This window comes from Myotis davidii, unplaced genomic scaffold, assembly GCF_000327345.1.
Source record: "Myotis davidii unplaced genomic scaffold, ASM32734v1 scaffold729, whole genome shotgun sequence".
NCBI classification, from domain to species: Eukaryota; Metazoa; Chordata; class Mammalia; order Chiroptera; family Vespertilionidae; genus Myotis; species Myotis davidii.
In genome coordinates, this window is record NW_006299713.1 from 99,431 (window position 1) to 106,788 (window position 7,358).

Here is a 7,358-nt window from a genome sequence, read left to right on the forward strand (position 1 = left end):
AGACCCAGCCGGAAGGGGTGTGAGGGATGCCGCCGGGGGCCCAGCTCCGGTGCCGCACCCCGTAAAGGGCTGACCTCCCACCTCGCCACTCACCTCCTGGAAGCCAAGACCAACCCGCGTAGATCTCCCCTGGGTAACGTGCCGGGAGGGAAGGGAGCCGCGGGGAACGAAGCCCCCTGGTTACTGGCTCGGACCCACCGGGGTTCAGTTTCTGTCGATGTTCCATCCTCCAGCGGAGCTGTTGCAGAGACTCGGGAGCTGAAAACATGCCTTCAGCCACTCTGGGGCCCAACGGGAGGCTAGTGAATGAGGAACTCATTGTTACCACATTGGCGAGCGGGGATCAGCATGATGGGGCCCGGGAGCCACTGGCCTCCGGAGCCCGAGGTGTGCCCTTCGCATGGCCCGGTCGCTCTCCTTTCCTGTGGAGCTCCATTCCCCTCAGGAAAGGCGTGCGGGGTGCTGGGAGAGTGGAGGAACGGGAGGAAGTGAGACCTCTAGGGTGCCTGGTGACGCCTGGGGGTGTTTGTTTCTCTTAGAGCCGTGGTCAGCAAACTGCGACTCGAGAGCCACATGCGGCTCTTTGGCCCCCTGAGTGTGGCTCTTCCTAAGCCTTAGATGCAAGCAGGTCCATCACATAGGAGTGCCCTAATTAAGTTAATAACAATGTACCTACCTATATAGTTGAAGTTTAAAAAATTTGGCACCCAAAAGAAATCTCAATCGTTGTACTGTTGATATTTGGCTCTGTTGACTAATGAGTTTGCCGACCACTGTAAGAGGTAGTTTTTCCAGAAACTCAGCCTAGATCGCCTTGGGCCGGTGGTGCTTAGGTAGCCCTGTTACCTGGAGACCCAGCTGCTGGGCTGCATTCCTGAAAGGGCCGTCCTGGTGCCAACAGCAGCTTCCAGTGTGAGGCCTGAGGAACCTGTGCCCTTTCCATGCCAGAGTTCAGACAACTGCGTGCCACACTGACAGGATGCGTCTGCTCCCTGTACAGCCGGAGAAGCCTGCCATCCTGGCCCAGAGCCCTGGCCCAGAGAGAGGGAGAAACATGGATTTGTTGTTCCACTTATTTGTGTGCTCATTGGTTGATTCTTGCATGTGCCCTTGTTATATTGTAAATCAGCGAGCTAAAACAGAAGACGCCTTAACCAATAAGCCAAATTAATTTGGAGTCTTATGCTAGTGGGCTCAGAGGAAATATTGCTTTTCAAATTCTGGGCCCAACATGGAGGAAGTCTTCCCTTTTAATACTTTTTCCAGCTCTTTGCCTTCCAAAATTGGAATGAGACTTCCAGACCTTCTGTGTGCTGGGAAAGGGCCGTGAGACCATATCCCAAGGCCTGGCCTGATGCCAGCACTGACAGCTCTGTATGGAGCATAGTTTCTGGCCTCTCTGGAATGGGAGTAGTCTTATTTTCTCTATTATTTAAGCAAGCAAGTGTTTACAGAATCCAAAATAGCAGGGTTAAAATTTTAAACAGCAGTTTTTATATAAGATGGAGGTTACTATGCTTCACGCTGATCAGGAATCAAACCGGGACTTTCTGGTTCATAGGCTGCTCAACCACTGAACCATGCCAGCTGGATGACTTCTTTCTTTCATATATATATTGATTACAGAGAGGACGGGAAAGGGAGAGAGAGAAAAAAAAAAGAGTAAGGCATGATTTTGCTTACAAGACTTGGAGGAAAACGTGACAGCTCACACTCACTTTATTATTGTTGAGTCAAATCAGTCTTAACATTGTTCATTTTTTAAATGTGTTTATTGATTTTTTAGAAAGAAAGGAAGAGGAAGAAACATCAATGATGCGAGAGAATCATTGACCAGCTGCCTCCTGCATTCCCCCTACTGGGATAGAGCCCCTAACCTATGCATGTGCCTTGACCTGGAATCAAACCAGGGATATCTTGGTTCATGGGTACATACCCAACCACTAAGCCAAGCCGGCTGTGCACACTATTCCTTTTTTCATTGCTGACTATTACAGATGTTCCCAATTTCCCCCCATACTCCTGCCCCTTTTTCTCCCTCTACCCTGCCCCCACTGCTTCTAGTCCTCACCACAATATTGTATATGTCTATGGCCTATGCATATATGTATGTACTTTGTTTAAAATGTTTTATATTGAATTTAGAGAGTAGAAGGGAGAGGGAGGGTTGAAACATCAATGATGAGAGAAAATCACTGATCAGCTGTCTCCTGCACCTCCCCACCCCCACTCTGGAATTTAAGCCTGCAACCCATGTATGTGCCCTGACCTGGAAAAGAGCCAGTATCACATGACCTCATCATTTGTGGAATATAATGAGCAGCATAAATTGATGAACAAAAATAGATTCAGAGACATAGAAGCATCAAACAGATAATCAAACTTCAGAAGGAAGGTGGGGGTGGGGGTGTTAAGAGATCAACCAAAGGACTTGTATGGGCAGGGCCCAGCAGCCACCACTGCATGCAGCCTGCCCTCTCTCTGCCAGCCCTAGGGAGGCAGACAGCGCCACGGGCTGGGCCCAGGCACCAAAGGGTGAGGCGTGGGTGTCCTGGGTTGTTGGAGGAGAGCAGGAGCCCCCATTTGGAAGCTGAGCACTCACACACTGAGAGGCAGCATACCTGGTGCCGACAAGGGGTGCGAGGAGCCCAGACCAGGAGGAGGAGGAGCTGGGTCAAAGCCGTTTACTGCCCCTTTGTTGAAAAAAGATGTATGCCCTGATCTAGAGAACTTTGTGCCGTTGCTATTCATCACCCCGCAGTTAACATTCCCTGAAATATAGGATTTTCATGATGCTTGGTCCTTTGCAAAATTCCTGCAAGCTGCTAATTTGGATTCTAAAGCCCCTACTTTCCGTAAGAGATCCCCCATAATGTTTAGTGCTGACATTCTAGCTGAAGGAGTCAGTTGACTGGTACCAAAACCATTTGGTATAGCTTTTGGCGAAGGAAAACTGTTCTCTGTTCCTTTGCCAACAGAAAAATAAATAAAAACCAAAGAAAAAAAGAACCATGACCTCCTGGTTCATAGGTCAAGGCTCAACAAATAAGCTGCACCAGCTGGGCTACATTATTTTAAAATTTTAAAAAACTCACGTATTTTTTATTGTTGACTTGAGGCCTGGTGCGCCAGTGGGGTCCCTCAGCATGGCCTGCAGGGATGGGGTCAAAACTGGCAGTCCAAAACCCCTTGCTGCTCCTGCCTGCCACTCCTGCTCATCCCGATCTTTTCATCAAGTTCACTTTCTAAAAGTGCATTCCATTCAATGGCCTGATTTAGCCTTTATTCAAAGTCTTCCAGTGAAACTATTGTTGCCCTTTTTGCTCACTAGGTCGTCATTGGCCTGCTCCAGCTCTCTCAAAGTGCCCCCGCCTCTGCTCAGTAGGTTTGCTGTCACTCTACTGCGGTCTTTGGGCTGCTGGGCTGTGGCAGCCAGCTGCACCCGTAGGTCAGCTGAGTGGTGCTCCCACTGTGAGAATGAACACATTGAACAGGGCGGGCAACTCCTGCATTGAGTGGCTGCTTCCTGGTGGTCAGTGCACATCATAGCAACCTTATGCAACTGCTCCTTAGTGGCTCGAGTCTGACTTAAATCATCTAATACTGAGACCTGCTTGTAGCTCTGTGCATATTGATGTTCTAGTTTCTCCTTTAATGCTTCCACTTCATCTTTGAGTCTTTGGTTATCAGCTTGCAAATCTCTATTTCTTTGTTCAGCCTGTACTAATTGTGCCTCCAACTCTGCTTCTAATTCTCTGCTTCCTTCCTGAAATACAACTAGCTCCCTCCGAGCTTCCTGGAAGCTTTGTTTATACTTTAAGGACAATTCCTTCCAATAAGCAATTTCCTCCTTTAAACTTGAAAAATCTGGTATATCTTCACCATCCATGATCAAGAAAGCCTCCGACATATCAAAAGTGCATATTTGCCGCCACCCGACCGGCATCTCCGCTCCGCTGGCCTCCCCAGGCCCACCCAGCCACTCAGCTCCGCTCCCCTCTGCAGCCTGAGCTCTACTGCGCGAACCCCACCGCCCGGCTCCTCCCCACAGGTCAGGAGTCGCCTGGGGGCCTGAGGCCATTCTGTGACGCACCCATGTTGTTTTTAATAGAAGGCTTATGTGTGAAGTCAATTTGCCGGTCTTGTCCAGGGATTTTTTGGCCCCTAGCCTGATGAGTGGGGAAAGAAGGAAGTCTAACCTGTCCTTGAGGAGATTAGGGCTGATTTGGAAGAGAGAGGCCTACTGAGTGACAAGTAGAACAAGTTTTGGTGACATCTTGCAGTAGGAAGGCTAGGCTAGGACATGTGCTGAGGGGTTTTAGGAGTTGTAAATGTATCCCATACGTAGGGAATTGTGAATAGCCTGTAAGATATCACAGGGCCTGTCCTTTGAGGGATATATTTTCCCTGAAATTTTAACTATGGATCTTCTTGCATAGCCCCAGGAGCTACTAGGGACTGAAGTTCCTCTGGAGTGTATTAATGTGTTATATGGTGTATAGTTAAGAGTTGGGGAGACATAGGCTTCCTCTGAGCCACATCTTGGTCTCCTGTCTGCTCTTTTAATTCCCTATATTATGGGATCATTCCTGACTCAGAGTCCTTTGCAGTGATGACTTTTAAGAAGGTTATAAAAGGGGAGAGACATTCCTAAAAAACAAGCAGGAAGACCTGTGAGGCTTTCAATGATTGTGTCAAGAACTGTGAATGAGAGCTGGAAATAAAGGATGGACCAATTTAAGGATGTAAGTAATAGAAGAGAGGTTGGGCTGCTTTAGCTTACTACGAGAGAAGGGGTTCCTTTGGGACATCAGGGGTGATCAGGTCTTGACTCACCAGTCAACACAATCCTTCCACCCATTCACAAATAAGCAGCTTAGCCAAAAAGTAAACAATGAGCATTTACATTTATGAACACACTTTAAACACAGTCTTACTTTCAAGAAAATATACAGGAGACCATGGGTAATAACTAAGAGCAGGCAAATTAAAACATGTCTAGCAAGCCCAGTGCACCTTGAAAGGAATTTGTGCACCTTGAAAGGAGCTGTGGGCCAGGAGGCTGAGGTGGGCACGGGGTGGGTCTCAGTCAATCCTCCACACCCCTGCCCGGCCCCTCCCACCACAGCCCCTGCTGCGGACAGCCCCACTCCTGCCACCGCCTTTCCTGTGCGCTCATGGCGCTCCCCACTCGCATTCTTTGATAGCACAGAGCAATTGGGGCCAGCGCCATCGGGCAATTGGGGCCGGCAGCTGCCACTTGCACCCATTGAAGGCGCTGAGTGATTCAGAATGGCATCGGGCACAGGCAGCGAGTGCCGGCTGCAGTTGTGAGCATGGCTGGAGCCAGCAGTGGCTGTGAGCGGCGGCTCTGGTGCTGGCAGCGGGTGCAACAGGCAACTGCTGGCCCCGATCACCCCTCAGGAGCAGGGGGGGTCCACTCAAGGCTACAAAGTTTTATAGAAGATAAATCCCGTGAAAGAAAAGGAGAGGCTGGGAGCTTGGGTCGCCGGGGGACATGGCCAACCTGAAAACGTCCATCAGTCCCTCACCCAGGCTGGCCACAACCCCATGGTGTGAGGGTCCCCACTTGGAGGCTTGGGGAGCCTGAAAACAGCCATCAGCCCCTCACCCAGGCTGGCCAGGCACCCCAGCAGGACCCCCCAGGGCCGGTGCTGGGTGCTGGCAGCAGGTGCAAGCACTAGGCGGGAGCAAAGAATTTTCAGTAACCACCAGAGACTCGTCCTGATGACAGCAACCGGTGCCCTGCCTTGGTCTGGTGCCCCCGTTCAGCTGCTCCACCATCCTGCCACATCAACGCCCGCCATGTTCCACACTCTGCTACCCGCTGCTGACACCTACTGTGTTCCATGCGCGTACCTGGTGGTCAGCATCCGTCATAATGACAGGTTGTTTGATTGTCCCGCCCTTCGGTCTATTTGGATATTAGAGTTTTTATAGATAGACTATATAGATAGTATTACAGATGTCTCCCATTTCACCCCTGTGTATATATTTTGTGGATCTCTTGTATTTCTCCCCACCCTCTTCACCTTGGAGAAGTGTCAGTCTCTTCCAGTTAGCCAGGCATCTAGTCTGATCTTGTCCCTCCCCAGGCATCACTTGCTGTGCCACAACACCTTTATTCCCCAAGTCTTTGGCTGGGATGCAGGTACTCCCCCTGGGCTGTGGAGAAAACTACATTACCCAGAAGGAAATGCACCCAAGTGGACGGAGCAAAAGGGCATTTGGTGTCTGTGCATCCAGTTAGGGCAGGATTTCCACCTTCCTCTTGGTGGTCATTTTGACCTCTTTGGTCTTCACAGATTCACACGCTTAAGTTAGTGCTCCTGAGTAGGAAGAGGTTTGAGAGGCACAGTCCCTGCTGTGCAGGGTGCGTCTGAGTCTGGTTGAGCCCTAACAGACGGAGCTTGATGTCTCCGAGCCTCCCAGACTGTCCTCTGCTCACGTAGCTGGACCCCAGCAGTGATACAAAGCCTTTAAGTTACCAAAGACTTTGCAAAATTATTTGTAGGCACATGAGGCTGGAGAAAAAGCAGGTGGAAGAGAGAACAAGCTCAGCAGCCTGCTTTCAGGCCTCTAGACACTTGGATTTAAAACTGTCACATTTTTCCTTAGACCTCCCAGGTCCTACCGCCCAGGTCGCAGCATTCAGAACGTTAAGTCCATCATGGGTGATACATGGTGTGATGGGGGGAAGAGTAGGCTGCAGTGCCACCTTGTAAGGACGTGATGGTGGGATTGAACTGGGAGGATTCAGGAAACCCAGGCCTGTGTGGGTGTAAAGGCAACAAAGAAGATGAGGTGTGGTTTTGCATGAGGATTTTTACGTTCATTCTCAGAACGCTGGGGCCATAGATGTTAGAGACTGTTAAGTAAGCATTCCTAGTTTTGCAGTAAAGAAAGTTGTGTTCTTTGGGAAGGCAGTGGGGGGAGGTGAGAAGACTCCCAGGTAGGAGTAGTTTTCAGAGCATTAAAGGATCTAAAGGCTCAATTTAGGCCATTGAGACTTATCATTGTCTTCATGTCATATCATAGAGAAGACAGAAGTTGGGAACTCAGAGGTGAGAGTACCCAGCGATTCTGAGAGAGTATTTCTTTTTCAGAGGAGGGGACAATCATGGAGGAGATAAGGCATTTACAGTCTAAGGAATGGCACATCTTTGTAGGGAGATAGTGAAACTGAGGTAGGTGACTGATGTTTGGGACACCTGGGTTTTATGAGGGTATGCGCTGTAGCCCAGATCAGGCACCGAGGTAGAATGAGAAAAGAGTTTAGGAGGGTATTTAGTAAGATGCAGTGTGTAGGTGAGGTGGCTAATGACTGTGAGAGTAAT

The 7,358-nt window shown here is 49.6% G+C and overlaps 1 long non-coding RNA gene across 1 annotated transcript in view; it reads left to right on the forward strand.

Moving 5' to 3' along the window:
• Positions 1–7,122, forward strand: part of LOC107184983 — a 10,650-nt gene extending 3,528 nt beyond the window's left edge. Inside the window, exon 3 of the long non-coding RNA XR_001515897.1 lies at positions 7,112–7,122. This is a non-coding gene — a long non-coding RNA (uncharacterized LOC107184983). The remainder of the gene's footprint in view (positions 1–7,111) is intronic.
• The last annotated feature ends 236 nt before the right edge of the window (positions 7,123–7,358 follow it).